This window comes from Paroedura picta, chromosome 6 (assembly GCF_049243985.1).
Source record: "Paroedura picta isolate Pp20150507F chromosome 6, Ppicta_v3.0, whole genome shotgun sequence".
Taxonomy (NCBI): domain Eukaryota; kingdom Metazoa; phylum Chordata; class Lepidosauria; order Squamata; family Gekkonidae; genus Paroedura; species Paroedura picta.
The window spans coordinates 118,183,646-118,200,495 of NC_135374.1; positions in this window are offsets into that span (position 1 = coordinate 118,183,646).

Sequence of the window (16,850 nt, forward strand, 5' to 3'; positions counted from 1 at the left end):
CCCCTGGTCACTGGTGGAGGATGAGGGTATAGGGTTGCCAGATACAGGTTAAGAAACTCCTGGAGTTTTGGGGATGGAGACTGGGGAGGACAGCAATTCCAGTGAAGTACAATGCCACAGAGTCCCCCTTCCAAAGCATCCCTTTTCGAAAGGAGAACTCTCTAGATGAATTCTAATTTGAGGGGAACCCCCATAGGGAGGCTGGAAACCCTATGGGAGATGCAGTGATAGCCACATGAATCAACAGCTTTAAGGAGGGATTATGTAGATTCATGGAGGATAAGTGTGTCAATGGCTTCTAGCCACTAATGGTGTGCAAAATGTTTTTGGGATTTTTTGAGCTCAGCCATTTTGGTAAAGGGAAAAATACCCCCCCCCCAAAATACCCCCCCCCCCAAAAAAAAAGAAATCTGGCTGAAATAATACCTCCAAAATACTGATAAGGTAGCTACACCCGGAGGCACTAATCCTCTGAATCTCAGAAGCAGAAGGCAATATCAGGGGAACTATAGAACTGATTGGCCACTGTGTCAGGCAGGATGCTGGACTAGGTGAACTATCGGTCTGATCCAGCAGGGCTCTTTGTGTGTTCTTATGAAGGCCTCGACCTCTACAGCCTGTTGTTGATCCTCCAGATTAGGGGTAGTCAAACTGCGGCCCTCCAGATGTCCATGGACTACAATTCCTATGAGCCCCTGCCAGCGAATGGGAATTGTAGTCCATGGACATCTGGAGGGCCACAGTTTGACTACCCCTGATCCGGAGGAACTGGTGGCCTCTGTGTGCGACAGGATACTGGCCCAGAGGGATTATGGGGCTGATCCAGCAAGGCTCTCCTGACATTATGAGCATTTACTCAGCAGTGGCTCACATGTGATCACAAGGCATGGGTAGGCATTGTGCTCCTTTTGTGGCCCTTAAGTGTTTTAATGGCACCGGCACATTTGCATTAGATGCCAGTTGAACAAATTACAGTGGCAACAAAAAAAGTGGAAACCAAATCGATTTGGGAGTGGGGGAAGGGGAGAATGAACCTAATGGGCATGCCGCTGTGATATTTCTGCAGGAGAGAAACCGAGTGATGGGATAAAACAGTGCAATTGTTTAATCCATTGCAATCAAGGAGTCATCGTCAGAAGATAATATGATTGTTATCTTATTATGGCTCTTTGTTCCTGATTGCTCCTCTCTGCTCAAGAGCTCTGTCCCCATTTTATGCTAATACGGACTCTCTATTATTGGGAACAGGAATGAAGCTGATGGTGTATCTTTTCTCCCTTTTTTTGTGCTGCTCGAAAGAACTGACATACTCAGAGGACAGTTTGAATATATGATGTATAACGAGAGTTAAACAATATTATGAAATTAGGGATGTGCTAGGTTCCTTGCAAGCCAATTGGCAATGATTTTAGCTCCTCGCAAAAATCCCCAGTTGTTTTGCCCAAGCGATCCCTTCCAGAGCGCCTTTAAATTTCACTAGGCAAAATGGGTGTCAGGGCCAATAAACAGGTTTCTATGCTGGGCTGAAAAGCTTTCAGGAAATTGGAGAAATGAAAGCATTTTCCCACCAATGGGTTTAGAAATTCCTCGAAGGAGAATTTGTGAGCTCAAAACTGGCTGGCTATTTTGGGCAATTTCTTATTAAATACTATTCCAAGTGCCTTTCGAAAGCTCTTCTGTTTTCTGATGTTGTGGGGCAGGCCTCTTTGGTTTCTGTTACACGTAGCTGACCAAAAAAAAAAAAAAGAAGATGGGAAACATTGGTGTAAAGTTTGTAAAAAATAGTAAAAAATAGAATCTTTTCCTGCCTAACATGCAGAAACAATATCTTAAAGCAATTAAAATGCCTAATAAAGTAATATTATTAAAGACAGTCTCTTAACTGCCAGATCTTAATGGTATTGGACTGATTGTGTCAGATCAGTAGATGCTCTGTCCAAGAACTGCCACTGAATTTTACCTAAAATTCTCTAGACCAGGGCTGTAGCCATCTTTGACAGAGCTGATTTATAATTCAGTTAACTGGATATTTTTGCCTTCAGGAATACTAAAGCCCACCTAAATTTTTCAGCACCGCTTTTCCTCCATGCTTTCTTCCCTCGTTCAATTCCCATGATTTTTTTAAAGTCATTATTAACCAGCTAATAAGAATACTTCGGTTGTAAGCATAAGATATGGATTTTCATAGATAACCATTAGTTGAGAAGTGGTTCATTTAATTCCCCATTAACTCCTTAGAGTGAACATTACATTATCTCAACAAATGTGTGTTATTAGTAAATCTGATTTAAAGCTCCTCTTCGAAATGGAATCTCAAAAAAGCTAAAAAAGAAAAAAATCCTGCAAGCTATTATGAACCAAGTGTAGCATAGTCGGGTACGGGCACTTCGTAGTAATAATTTCTGAGAACTGAGGCTGATGTATAAATGAGATAGACGTCCGTGATACCATTTTTTTAATGCCCAGAAAGCAGCTGTGAATTCAATATTTTCTTGTTTTCCACTCGCTCCAGAGTTTGTTTCATCTTAGGTAAGCTCTGCTGAAGATATTTTGAGACTATTTCAGCCCCCCCCCCCCAAATCCGTTTTTTTTTAAATATGTCAAAGCTCCTAACAAGAGAGAGCCCACTGGCAGAAGTAGTTTAAGGATTGGCAGGGTCCAATTGCAGAGGGAGAAGCCAGAAAGGGTCATCACTAAAGAGGCAAAAGGGGGGAGGCACAGGGTGGGGCCCCCCTGTAGGTGGGGGGCCTGTAGCACATTCTACATTGATCAATGGTCACTGCCTACCAGAGATACAGGATCACACCTAATCATGAAATCGTGCTTTCTGAATGGGCATTCTGGGCCAATGCAGGGAATAAGCCTTCCTTGGATCCTGTTCTGTGGCAAATCTACCAAAAGACAGCAAACTGAAAGTTCTGGCTAGAAACTTAGCAGTTTATTCAAGAGAGAACAAGCAGCAATACAAGACTCTTTGTGTTGCCAAAGACAAAGGAAAACACAGCAATTATAATAGGGTTGTGCTCCGTGTCGTCCGAATCGGCCGCTCCGGGCCTCCACTGGCTGCGGAGGCCCGGAGCGGCCAATTCGGACGACGCGGCACCCAACCTAAGCAGAGCCCCCCCCCCCCCATCTGTACACAATTCAGTTTCACACAGAACGGCGTTTGTCCCTAGTTCCTACTCTTTGTCTCCTGCCATCTAACCCGTTCTTAATCTATAAGAGCATGCATCCTCTTTCCCCATGACTGCTGTGTTTACTCTGGAGTTTTTGGTGAGGTACATTGTCAAAATCCTTTTTGAAAATCCACGTACGTAATGTGTACCAGGAAGATTCTGGAACAGATTATAAAGCACTCAGTCTGCAAGTATCCTGAAAACAATACAGTGATTAATAGAGGCCAACATTCTTTTGTCAAGAATAAATCCCCACAAACTAATCTTGTCACTGTTTTAAACATCCAGCCATCAGTTTACCGGGTTGATAGACTATTATGGAAATCATATCAACCCATGTTAGTAAAGCATTTTATAATGAGATTTTGGTAGCAACCTGGATAAATGCAGACTGGACTGAGAACCATACTCCCAGAATACAAATACTTCATCCAGCGGGAGGGAGATATTGAGTGCCTCTCCTGGGTTTAGTAGTCTTCAACACTGTTGACCAGATGAAGAGGTGGAAGGAATCCTGATCACATCTGCAGATCTCTCACACACAAATTTATTCATTTATTACATTTTTAAATAAATGGGTTAGCTACTTGAACAGCCAAGTTGCTGTTGACTTATGGTAATGTGAAGTTTAGAGGTAGGGTTACTAGGTCCTCCAGGCATGGGACAGGGCGATTTAAGAGGAGGAAGAGAAGGGTTTAGGGCTCACTGTTAGTATCACGTAGGAAGTGATGCTATGACACCAGTGACATCTGGGTAACACTCTGGTATTTGGGCAAAGAAAGTGGTAAAACAGACTTGTACCATGGAATTTTTGCCAATATACATGAAGGCTGCATGGACATTGCTGGCATAATTATATTATGTCCTTAGTTACATCACTTCCTGTGTGATGTCAGTAGAGTTTCCAGGTGCATCATAGCTGTCAGTGAAGAATGGGCATGTGCACATTCTGGGAGTGGGGAGGACCACTGATAATTAATGCAACATGCTAACTCCACCTAAAAGTGATGTCATTTAAAAGTGACCTCAAAATGATATTAGCTGGTCAGTGACATTTGGGGTGACACTCTATGGCAGAATTAGATTCTTTCAATGGAATTTTTCCTAAACTTCAGAGTACCCCCCACCCCCAGTCTCATGTTGGTGTCTGCATTGCTTACAGGTGTTGTCAATATGTTATTACTTTTTCTTCCTTGCCCATGCCTGGTTAAATCCTCCCATTTCTGAGAGGCAAAGCAAGGGGATGGGGGGGGGGAAGGCTCCAAACTAAGGTATCCCCAGGCCCCAACTGCGGACTGGTAACCCAAGAAACCCAAAATGTGGCCTGGACCTTCTCCTTTCTCCTAGTAAGTTCTTCCCCCTACTGGCTAACTGATTGGCAGCCAAGATTAGGGCCTGGTGGTGGGGGATGCCTGCCTTGGGATGCCTGCCTTTGTTTCAGGTCTGGTAATCCTATTCAGAGAGGGTTTGTCATTGCTTGCCTCTGGAAAGCAACCCTGAACTGCCTTGGTGGTCTCCCACCCAAGTACAAACCGGGGTGACCCTACTTATCTTCTGAGATCTGCTAAGATTGGAATATCCTGGGCCATCCAGGTCAGGGTGTTGAACACTTTAGAAGACAGAATTATTTTTATAGGTTGGCACGTTAGAGAAACCATTCTGATATTAGGAGCCATTTGACAGAGGTGTCAATGACCTGGGGCATTTAGGTGGCCTCATCTTTCCAGAGGTCTTCAAGCAAAGGCCAGGAATGGTCTCTCTCACAAATGGTTGGACTAGATGGCCTATGCAGCCATTTCCATGTCTCTCCGCAGGCTATGATTCAATCACGCACATATGGACATTGCCTTCATTACTAAGGAAATACAGAGCTTTTTTTTTTTTAACAACTAACATTTCACTTTAACATCCTCCATAATCTGTTATAAAACCCACTAAGCCAGTCCCCAAATGCGGAGGAATGTTATTACATGCTTAGCTAGCTGTCAGGGGGCCATGAGTCAATGGCTTACAGTTATCAAAAGTAACAAGGTTGTTCAGATTTCCTTCCAACAAAGCCACTTGGCTTACAGAGGGATTAAGCTGCCTTTGATTAAAAACAACTGGAACAAACCCTGCCCTTTTAATTAGCAATCGCTTTGGCTTGGTCAAGGCCGCTGGTTAGAGACTCCCCGTCGCCACGGTAAGGAGGCATTGAAGAGATACTGTCACTCTTTTTGGAATCACTTAGGAGTATCCAGAATCAGAATCACAAGGGGCTGGAAGAGGCCACAAAGGTCCACCCAGTTCAGCCCCTGAGCTTCTTGGGGACTTAGAAAAACACACACTCCTGACAGGTGCTCATCCAATCTCTTGCTATAAACGTCCAACGTGAGAAATTCTACCACCCTCTGAGGCACTAGATTCCATCTATGAACAGCCCTTTGTTGCAATTGCCATCAGCAAGTAACCTTGAAGGGCTGTTGTTAAATTGTTTAAACAGCCAAACTGGACCAGTGGTCATTGGAGAGGTTGTAGGGAATTCTGAGCCATGTGCTCTGGGGATTTCTTTTTAAAGCAGGGATTTCCCACTCCCTGCTTCTTCAGGAAGAGCAGATCTCTGTGCATGTTCTCAAGCAAGGAGTTGTAGCCATTAAGGCTCTCTGTTTTATATATGGGATGTACTTCTGCCTGCAGCCTAGCCATGAAAGGCTTGCAATGCATTTATTTTGTAACTTCTCTTTAAGCATGAGCCTCTTGTGGCGCAGAGTGGTAAGGCAGCAGATATGCAGTCTGAAAGCTCTGCCCATGAGGCTGGGAGTTCGATCCCAGCAGCCGGCTCAAGGTTGACTCAGCCTTCCATCCTTCCGAGGTCGGTAAAATGAGTACCCAGCTTGCTGGGGGGTAAACGGTAATGACTGGGGAAGGCACTGGCAAACCACCCCGTATTGAGTCTGCCATGAAAACGCTGGAGGGCGTCACCCCAAGGGTCAGACATGACCTGGTGCTTGCACAGGGGATACCTTTACTCTTTAAGCTTTTGTACTCTTCTTCAGTAAAGAGACTGTAGCAGATTATAAATATATAGAGAGAGACAGACAGACAAAGACCGACAGAGAGCAAGAAAGCCCATTGCAAGCAGGAAAGAATTGGGCACTAGGACCCAGGGGACACCAGGAGGTGCAGCTCTCTCTGTGTGTCTCCCTCTCTCTGCCTGTCTCTTGGTGTGCCTTGCAGTAGAAGGCATAGCAGATGGGAAGCAGGGCTGGTGTGCAGGTTGGGGCCAGCTCTCTCTGGGTCTATCTGTGCCTCCCTCGCAGCAGGAGCGATAGGAAGGAATGAGGGCTTGTGTTCGGTCTGGCAGGGCTCTATGTGACTCCCTCTGTGTCTGGCGTGTCTGAGAGGAACATGGCTAGTGTCCACGGAGGGAGGGCGGACGCTGCAGGAGCAGGGCCAATCAGTTGCTGGCTGCACCCTGATTGGCCCTATTCCAACTTGGACAGCTGGACACGTTCCACCCCCAAGGCTGTTTCACAAATACAGCAAATGCTAACATTTTATTGGAACATCCTTTCCTGTAATTTGAACGCATTGCTCCTAGTCCTTATTGCTAAAGCTGCAGCAAACAAACTGGCCCCCTCTGCAGCATGCCTACCTTTTACATAGTTACACATCACTATCCTGTCACTCTTCTCGAAGCTACACATCCCCAACTCTCTCAGCCTCACCTCGTAAGGCATAAATTCCAACCCCTCAATCATTCCATTGCCTGTCCCTGAACACCTCAAGCAGCATCAGCTGCACCTGTTTAAATGCAAAGCATCTTAACAGTTCACATTCGGTGAAATCCCAGAGATCTCTGTCAACTTTTGTGGAATAATCATTTCCCAGTAAAGTAAATGGCAACAGAATAACTGAGCCTTCAGGCATAAGCTAGTGCCCTAGAGCCATCAAAATATTTATTTAAAATATATGTTTATATCCTGGGAGGAATATATGTTCTGGACAGTTTTATTGATGATTTACAGGCCTGGGCCTTAATTTATACCCTCCAGCAAGGTGTCAGTAAAAGCTTTCTTTCTGCTTTGGGGATCAGGCAAAAGGGGGGGGATCATCTGTCACATGTCTAGGTAGATTGACAATACTGTTTGTGACATATCAAAACAAAGGGCTTTTCTTTTTGAGCGAGGTGAGGGAAGACTCATAGAAGACTTGGGCTTGCACATTTTGGGTAGAATACCCCAGAGGATATGCAAAACCTTCTCTTTTCATTCTGTTGCTATGTCTACCGTGCCACACTCTGGAATTGCATGTCTGGGCAGAGATTTACAAAAGACGAGGTGCCATTTTTACCATATGGATCTGCGTTGTTGGATATTATAAATGTGTTGAGTTTGCTTAATTGTATGTCCTAAATTGGCTTTTCCCCCCCATTTGTTGCATTCTTTTTTTCTGTGGCTCCAACAATAATGTTCCTGCCTTTGCTGACAGATTGTCACACATTGAATACTGCAGATATAGTTGTTGTTTCCCCCTCATTGAAATGGAAGCAAAAAATCTTGGATTGCTGTTGCATCATTAGGTCCTTAGAACATCCAGGTGGATCTTCCTTTCTTAGGCTGAGAAAGCTTTTGTTTCTCTTGGGGTCATTGCATTGGATCCGGTCACCTTTCCCTTTCTGTCTCACCCAGTTGCCTCTTCCTGCTTCAGCCGTTTCCTATCCCAGTTGGCTTTTGCTTTTGCATAGCCCATGATCCCCCAGTGTAGAGTTTTGGAGTGATCAAAAGGATAAGCCAGCGTCATGTTGAGGTAAGAGTGGTGGATTCTAATCTGGAGAACCCGGCTTGATTCCCCACTCCTCCCCATGAAGCCTGCTGGGAGACTTTAGGACACTCCCTAACTATCTAACAGGGTATCTGTTGTGGGGAGAGGAAGGGAAGGCGATTGTGAACCACTCTGAAATCCCTTAAGGTAAAGAAAAATACATCCAAGGAAGAAGAGTCGCTTTTCTCTAACAGAAGAAGTCTCAAAGCAGCTTCCAATGACCTTCCCTTTCCTTTCTCCACAACAGGCACCCTGTGAGGTGGGTGAGGCTGAGAGAGCCCTGATATTGCTGCTTGGTCAGAACAGCACTATCAGGGCTGCGATGAGCCGAAGTTCACCCAGCTGGCTGCATATGGAGGAGCAGGAACTCAAACCCAACTTGCCAGGTTAGAAGCTGCCACTCTTAAACACTACACCAAGCTGGCTCCTCCACAGTGACCCCAATTCTATGCCTAAAGGTAAAGGTATCCCCTGTGCAAGCAGCGAGTCATGTCTGACCCTTGGGGTGACGCCCTCCAGCGTTTTCATTGCAGACTCAATACGGGGTGGTTTGCCAGTGCCTTCCCCAGTCATTACCGTTTACCCCCCAGCAAGCTGGATACTCATTTTACCGACCTCGGAAGGATGGAAGGCTGAGTCAACCTTGAGCTGGCTGCTGGGATTGAACTCCCAGCCTCATGGGCAAAGCTTTCAGACTGCATGTCTGCTGCCTTACCACTCAGCGCCACAAGAGGCTCTTATTCTATGCCTAGTGACCTCAATATTACCAACAGTGACCCAAATCCCATGTCCAGTTGCCACCCCCCACCCCGACCAGAATCCCTGGCCAGTCTGGCCTGGAAGAAATTTGCCTCCTGATCCCAAAATGGCAATTGGCATTCCCCTGGGTGTTAAATATGTGGCTTCAGGAACACGCCGATCCTGGAATTGTTGCAGTGGTGCCAGAACATGATACAAGTAGTACCAAGACTGCACCGAACCCCCCCCCCCACAGCCCACCCAAATATATACAGACAAGGAACAACGGGATCACCCATGGCCACACACGATTGGCCAGATCCTGGATGAATTATTTGAAACCCCTGGATCCCACAGCGGGGATGTTTGCAGCCCACTGGCTGGGTGCCACGCTAGCTTCAATCCTACCTCGGACCACAAGCTAGGTCCTCCGTAGGATTATTAGCATGGCCGCATACACAACACTGAGCTTGGAAGAAAGGGCCACAAGAGCCAAGCACGGTCACAATCCCTACTGCCCACCCTCTCACAATCTGACCCAGAATGAGGAATAAAAAAAATCAAAAGAACACAGGTGGAGTCGAGTGACACCTTGAAGGGTTTTATTCTAGACTAGAATTAAAGCCCATTGTAGCTGATACAAGACAGAGGGAGTGATTAAGATAGAGAGAGCTTGGCATTGGGAAAAGGAAAGGGAAGTTTGTAAGGTTGAATATGTGTGTTGAGTGGGGGTTGTGGTGGCTTGGTGACAAATGAGGGTCTGGGAGTGGAGAGATGGGTGTCAAGAACTTTGGTAATACTGTGAAGGTCATTGCGCTGTGATAATAGCTGCTGACAAAAGAAATCTGCACATTCAGTCAAGTGTCTAATAGTTAATCATAAGCTTTGCTTGGCAAAAGCCCTACCTAGCTGTGGCACAGCGCCCACAAACACTGTGCTGGGGACAAATGGTTGCTGGCCATTCCCCAAAAGCAGATGCAGCTACACCAGCCTTTGTCAACTTTTGACCACTGAGAAACCCCAGAAGTGGCGCCATTGTGCAGAACATGGTTGGGAAGCATATCTGTGTACATGTCCACCTGGGGCCCCTCCCCTTCCCACTCCTATCAGGCCCATCACTGACCATTTGGGGAGGGGTGGGTCAACATGACCATTGAGGGTCACATCACCCAATAAATGTTTAGCAAATTCACATATATAGGTGAAGAGACTGTGGACTGTGGGGAATGCAGAATGGTCTTTGGAGCGATATCCATGCAGCCAGGTTCATCACTGCAAAATTATTCTGTGGTTGTTATCCCTCGTAGCGCCATTTTCATGGTTTGATATAAAATGTAACACTTACTATTTTGAAGGCAATAAAGGAGGGGGGGGTAGCTATAAATTTCTGCCACACGTTTTCTTCCCTCGATGCTGCACGCTCCATGAATGCTAGACACTTAATGTCCTTTTCTAACATTACAAGCAATAATGAGTTTGAGGGGGAGGAAAGACATTATAAGTAACAATCTTGCAGTCCAGGTACATTTGCAGGGAACAGTTTAATGATTCGATGAACGTTGCCATGATGCGTCTAAGGGGACAGACAGCAAAGCATTCAGTGTACGCATCTAGACAAAAAAAGTGAATGAGCAGACAGGTGGACAGATTAGAAACATTCGAATGCATTCTCTTATTTGGGAAGCTAGAAACAGCCATGCCAGCTAGGCCAGGGTAGTGATGGTGTTGAGATTAAGTGAGCTGGGTCCTATACAGCAGTGGTCCCCAACCTTTTTATCACCGGGGACCACTCAACACTTGACAATTTTATTGAGGCCCAGTGAGGGGGGGGTAGTTTACTCCTCTACTCTCAACCACTGCCCTAACGCTCTCTGATCGCTATGGTAATGTTTAAACATCCCTTCAAAATAAGATACAGACACGCCACAACAATGAACATAAGGAACATTTTATTTTCATGGAAATTTTAACTCATGACTATGACAAATCAATGGGAACCCTGAGCTTGTTTCTCTGCAACGAGATAGCCCCATCTGGGAGTGATGGGAGACAATGACACCTGAAGTGTGTTGTAAAGGGCCGGGGGGGGGGGGATGAAGTAAAGGGCTGGGGGGGGGAGAAGGCGTCCTTTGGAGCCCACCTCCAATTAGTCGAAGGACCACATGTGGTCAGCTTCCCACAGGTTGGGGATCGCTAATATACAGGACTTGCCAAATGAGGGGAAATTCAGAAAGCCAACAACATCTCTGTGGAGACCACATGGTCTAGTGGTGAAGGGGAGCAGCTTCTAATCTGGTGAGTTGGAGTCCCCGTTCCTCCACATGCAGCCAGCTGTGGGACCTTGGGCTTGTCACAGCTGTGATAGTGTTGTTTTGACTGGGCAGTCCAGTTGGAGCTCTCTCAGCACTATCTATCTCTTAGGGTGTTTTTTTGTGAGGAGAGGAAGGGAAGGCGATTGTCAGCTGCTTTGAGACTCAGTGAAAAGTGGGGTATAAAAAACAACTCTTCTTCTTCTACTGCTAATGATAATTGGGTTCACAAGTGACACATAAAATCACCAGGACTATATAATCTATAGCTTGGTATAGAGGTCGAGAGTGGTGGCTTCTAATCTGGCAAGCCACATTTGATTCCCTGCTTGTCCACAAGCATCCAGGCGGGTGACCTTGGGCTCATCACAGCCCTGATAGTGCTGTTCTCCCAGAACAGCTTGGTGTAGCAGTTAACAGCAGTGGCTTTTAGAAAGTGGGCAGGGTTAGATGGGGCTTTTGCCAAGCAGGACATCTGACTAGCCATTGAAGTTTGACTGTGCACCTGCCACAACCACAACTACTACCACCAGGTTCTTCACTGTGTGACTGAAGGTAAGCCATGGCAGCCATTTTGCATCTGGTCATCCCTCCTGGGGCAGCCATATTGTAGCCGCCATTTTGTGGCTGGGCCCGTCATCCTGTATCAGAACTCCAAAAATGCCCATGGACTCATAAAGGTTGAAGACCCCTGGGCTGAACAATCTCTGCAACTGACAAAACAAGTTACCTAATAAAAGAACATGGTGAGAAAGTGCGAGGATGAGATTTCTGTTGAGTTGAGCTCTGCATTCAGTTGTTTGACCATGCAATTGACCCATTGCTTGTCATTTCTTCTATCTCAGGCTTGACATGTTTCTTCCAATAAAGGATGTACAAATTCAGTCAGCTTCTGACATTTATTAGTCCGTGCCCAAAGTTGACAGCAGAGATGGAGCTGAGAATTTGATTAGTTAGATCCCAGGGATTGCAGTTATGTGTGCCTCATTTATCCTGAACCATTTTTGATCGCTGTTCAGTGTTTCTTATATGCTCATGCAGCTGTCAGACTTTTTTTTCCTTCTTCACAGGGATGACTATTTATTTGTGGAATAACTATCTCTGGAAATGATTGCCAGCAAAGAGAAATTACGCATCATAAATTGTACCATTTGAACCAATAACTCCAATTGCATCTTCTTAACGTTCTCTTGTCTGGGGTGTTTTTATCCTGGCTTGCCATTGATAAAGCACAAAATACTGGAGAAGCTCAGGTACGAATTCTCCGAAAAGGAGACATTACCTGCAATGAAGCAAGACAGATGGACCCAAGATATTCGGCAACCAGCTCTGAGAAGACCCAGTGTGTCATGTTGGGTCATGTCTCATAGCATGGGCCAAACCATCTAGACAGTTCAAAAGAGATACCTTAGAATGAAATTATTTGTCTACTGGGGCAAAGCCTGTTGTATTCAAGAATACAACGGGTGCTAGAGCTTGGAAGTGGGAAGAGGAAGGGGAGGAGTTGTCCAGTCTGTAAGGGCATGGGGTTGAATGTGTGTGTTGTGTGGGAGGTTGTGGTGGCATGGTGGCAAATGAGGGCATGGGTATGGAGATATGGGTGTCAAGAACCTGTGGCGTGGAATGTTTGTTGAGTGTGGTAAAATATGAGCTTTCAAGAGCCATGTCTTCAGATATGTGAAGGGAAAATCAGACTAGGAACTCTTCTTAGGGGAAGATTACATGGCAACCAATTTTGCCCAGTTCTGCGTCATTTCCCTTCTTGTGTGAATTAGGCCACAGACACCGAAATGCCCCTCTGCCCTAATACACATGGGGTAGTCAAAGTACACAGGTATCCATCCTGTTCCTTCTGTCTCCATTTTTTCACTGTTGATAAAATGTTGTGTACCCAAATGCTTCTTTCATGGTTGCCTCTTAGAAGAAGAACTGGATTTTTGTACCCTGTTGTTTACTACCCAAAGGAGTCTCAAAGTGGTATACAAACACCTTTTCCCTTTGTCTCCCTACAATAGACAACCTGTGAGAGATGTGGGGCTGTGAGAGGTCTGAGAGAACTGGGAATGGGCAGCAGTGACCCAGCAGGCCTCAGGTGTCTCAAAGCATTTTCCAATTGTCTTCCCTTCCTCTCCCCATGAGGGAGGTGGGGTAGAGAGCCTCACATGGAAGCTGGCAACCCTAAGAGGAAGTCTCTCAGTGCATAGCAGTCTTGACCTCAGTAAGATTTTTATACTATTTTTTTTTTATTTGCCAGGCGAAGGTTGAAAAAAGTCATTACAGTTCCCATGTCTCTCCAGCCATTTACTTGTTCACTATTTATAGTTTCAGGCTGTAAATATTTATTTAGATTTTCCTGCACTTTCCAGTCTCAGAGGATTGATGCTAGTCTGTCTGTCTGCACCCCAGAATAAGGTAAGGGCTGCTGTAGCCCATAGCCCAGGAGGGACACACCTGCACCACTCCCTCCCAACTGCAGGCAAAAATGGCTCCTTTGAAGGCTGGACTCTCAGGCATTGTACAATTTTGAAGTCCCACCTCCAAACCTCCAGGAATATTTCCAACCCAGGGGTAGCCAAACTCCAGGTAGAGCCTGGAGAGCTACTTGAATTACAGCTCACCTGCAGAGTATAAAGATCAGCTCCTCAATCAGAAAGGGCAACTTTGGACAGGGTTGTGGTAGAGAAGAAACATTTAAGGCCTCCCACACACGTTGTTGTTGAATTGAAAGACTTGAGGCCTACTGCACAGGGTTATTGTGCAGATGAAACAGGAGACAAAAGACCCTCTGCAACAGCATCCAGTTTTGTCTGCAGAATAATGCTGTGCAGTGGCCTCAAATCTGCAGAGAGTTGCAAAGAAGAAAGACACATGTGTCTAACCTCTGGGCAGAGCAGTATTTTAAGTGAGAAGGGGTTTTTCTGTGGCCTCCCTGTCAGCCAATTGGCAGAAGGGAAAGTTCCCCACCCTCATAAGGAATGCCCTCAAGCTCCCCTGCATTGCTCTTGGAAACGCCTCCCTCCTCTCAGTCAGGGGCTTCGCAGCAGGCCTGAAGGGAGGGAGGGGGAGCCAGCCTCCTGCCAGCTCTGTCAGGGTTCTGAGGCAATTTACAGTTGGACATGACAGTTAGGACAGCCTTGGGGTGAAAAGGGCTGAAAAGGGCTGGCACAGCCTGTCCTTGGCAGCCCTACTGACCTCCTCTCCCTGCGGTGGTCAGGGACAGACTGGCAGCAATGTCTCCAGATTGCCCCTGGCTGGGCTGGACTGGATGGAACTCTGGTTTGTCCTGGTGAGGGCCCAATCGGAAGGCGCTTCACGCCTTCCGATTGGCCTCTCCGCTTGTCAGTCCAGGGCCAAGGGGCCAATCCAGGGGTTTTGATCACAGACTCAGCCCACCCCAACCCTCCTTACTGTTTTATTAAGAGGGACTAGGGGCAAAGCCCGTTGTCTCCAAGAATACAACGGGCGCTAGAGCTTGGCAGTGGGAAGAGGAAGGGGAGGAGTTGTCCAGTCTGTAAGGGCATGGGGTTGTCATGTGTTTTGTGTGGGAGGTTGTGGTGGCATGGTGGCAAATGAGGGTATGGGTGTGGAGATATGGGTGTCAAGAACCTGTGGTTTGGAATGTGTGTTGAGTGTGGGAGAGGACTGATTTATGGGAATTGTGGCATAGTGGTTATACATGAATTTTCCAGAGGCATGTCTTCAGATATGTGAAGGGAAAATCGGACTGGAGACTCTTCTTAGGGGAAGATTACATGGCAACCAATTCCCCCCAGTTCTGTGTCATTTCCCTTCTTGTGTGAATTAGGCCACATTCACCAAAATGCCCCTCTGCCCTAATACACATGGGGTAGTCACAGTACACAGGTGTCCATCCTGTTCCTTCTGTCTCCCATATTTTCACTGTTGGCAAAAATGGCTCATTTGAAGGCTGGACTCTGAGGCATTGTACGATTTTGAAGTCCCACCTCCAAACCTCCAGGAATATTTCCAACCCAGGGGTAGCCAACCTACAGGTGTAGCCTGGAGAGCTCCTGGAATGACAGCTCACCTGCAGAGTATAAAGATCAGCTCCCCAGGCAGAAAGGGCTACTTTGGACAGGATTGTGGTAGAGAAGAAACATTTAAGGCTTCCCACACAGGTTGTTGTTGAATTGAAAGACCTGAGGCCTACTGCACAGGGTTGTTGTGCAGATGAAACAGGAGACAAAAGAGCCAGCTTCCTCTGCAGAATAACGCTGTGCAGTGGCCTCAAATCTGCAGAGAGTTGCAAAGAAGAAAGACACATGGCTTGGCTGTGTCTAACCCCCGGCCAGAGCAGTATTTTAAGTGAGAAGGGGCTTTTCTGTGGCCTCCCTGTCAGGCAACCATTTGGCAGAAGGGGACAGTCCCCCCCCCCTGAAAAGGAAGGCCCTGAGGCTCCCCTGCATTGCTCTTGGAAAGGCCTTCTTCCCTTAGTCAGGGCCTGTCAGAGGCTCCTTCACAGCAGGCCTGAAGGGGGGGGCACTCTGCAGCCTCCTGCCAGCTCTGTCAGGGTTCTGAGGCAATTTGCAGTTGGACATGGCAGTTAGGACAGCCTTGGGGCGAAAAGGGCTGGCGCAGCCTGTCCAAGCCTCTGTTCTCATCCCCCTTGGCAGCCCTACTGACCTCCTCTCCCTTTGGTGGTCAGGAGCAGACTGGCAGCCAGACTGGGCTGGGTGAATGGAATTTTGGTCTGTCCTGGTGAGGGGCCAATAGGAAGGCACTTTGCGCGCCTCCCCATTGGCTGCTTGTCCCTGGATGGACACACGGAAGGCCCAATCAGGAGCCGCTTTGCGGCTCCTGATTGGGCCCTCTGAGTTTTTATCCTGGACAGGGCCCGCCCTAACTCCTCCCCAGGTGGCCTTACTCTTTTATTTAATAGGACCATGTCCTATTTAAAGATAGATTGCAGAAGGCCTTTCCCCCTACACTTAAACAACAAGTATCATGTATTATGTAGGATATGACATAACAAAATTTATTTCTGTGGAGAAATAAATTCTGTGCATTTATTTATTTGTTTATCCTCCTGGCAACCGGTGGGGGACTGGGGGGATAAGTGGCTGGGAGCAGAAGGCACCGATGTGCCTGTGTCACTGCTCATGTGATCTCCTGCATAGGAAGATCTCCTACCGTAAGCCAGAGGACGAAGGGATTAGCAATAGGCAATTAGCAATAGGGATTAGCAATAGGGGAAGGGATTAGCAATAGGTAATTTTACCTATCCATCCTATGTCTGTGGGCAGGGTGCGGCAGCCTAACAAAAAACTAATACTGACAACAATAATAATGCAAGTTCTAGCCTTGCAAGCTATGTAGAAAATATTCTGTTTGCATCATTAGCGAAAAGCAAGTGTGTTGCCTTCTTCTATTGTTCTAACCAATCAGAGAGGTCATGATAACTGTGATTGACAGGAGGGCTTTATCTCTCTTCAGCCAGCTTATTTTCTGTCTCAGGCGAAGGCTCCCGCTAATCCCCTCATGAACAACTGGTCAGTTGAAAAGATGTGTCCTCTGATCTTCCCCTGCCTTTTCCTTGGAATTGCTGAGAGAAAGCGACACAAGCAACCATCAATTTGCTTGATTTGTGTAATTAGCAAACAATTTTGCATAATATACTTATTAGGCTGCCTGGGTTTGGTATATGGCCACCCTAAGTGCCACACCATTAAAGAGCAACAAATTATTCAATTTTTTGGTTTATTATTATGGTTTCCCTATGATGTTTCAATCTTCCGCCTTAGACAACCGAATGATTTGGGCATCTCTGAACGGTGCTTATATCTCTATTTCTTCAGAGAGCCCT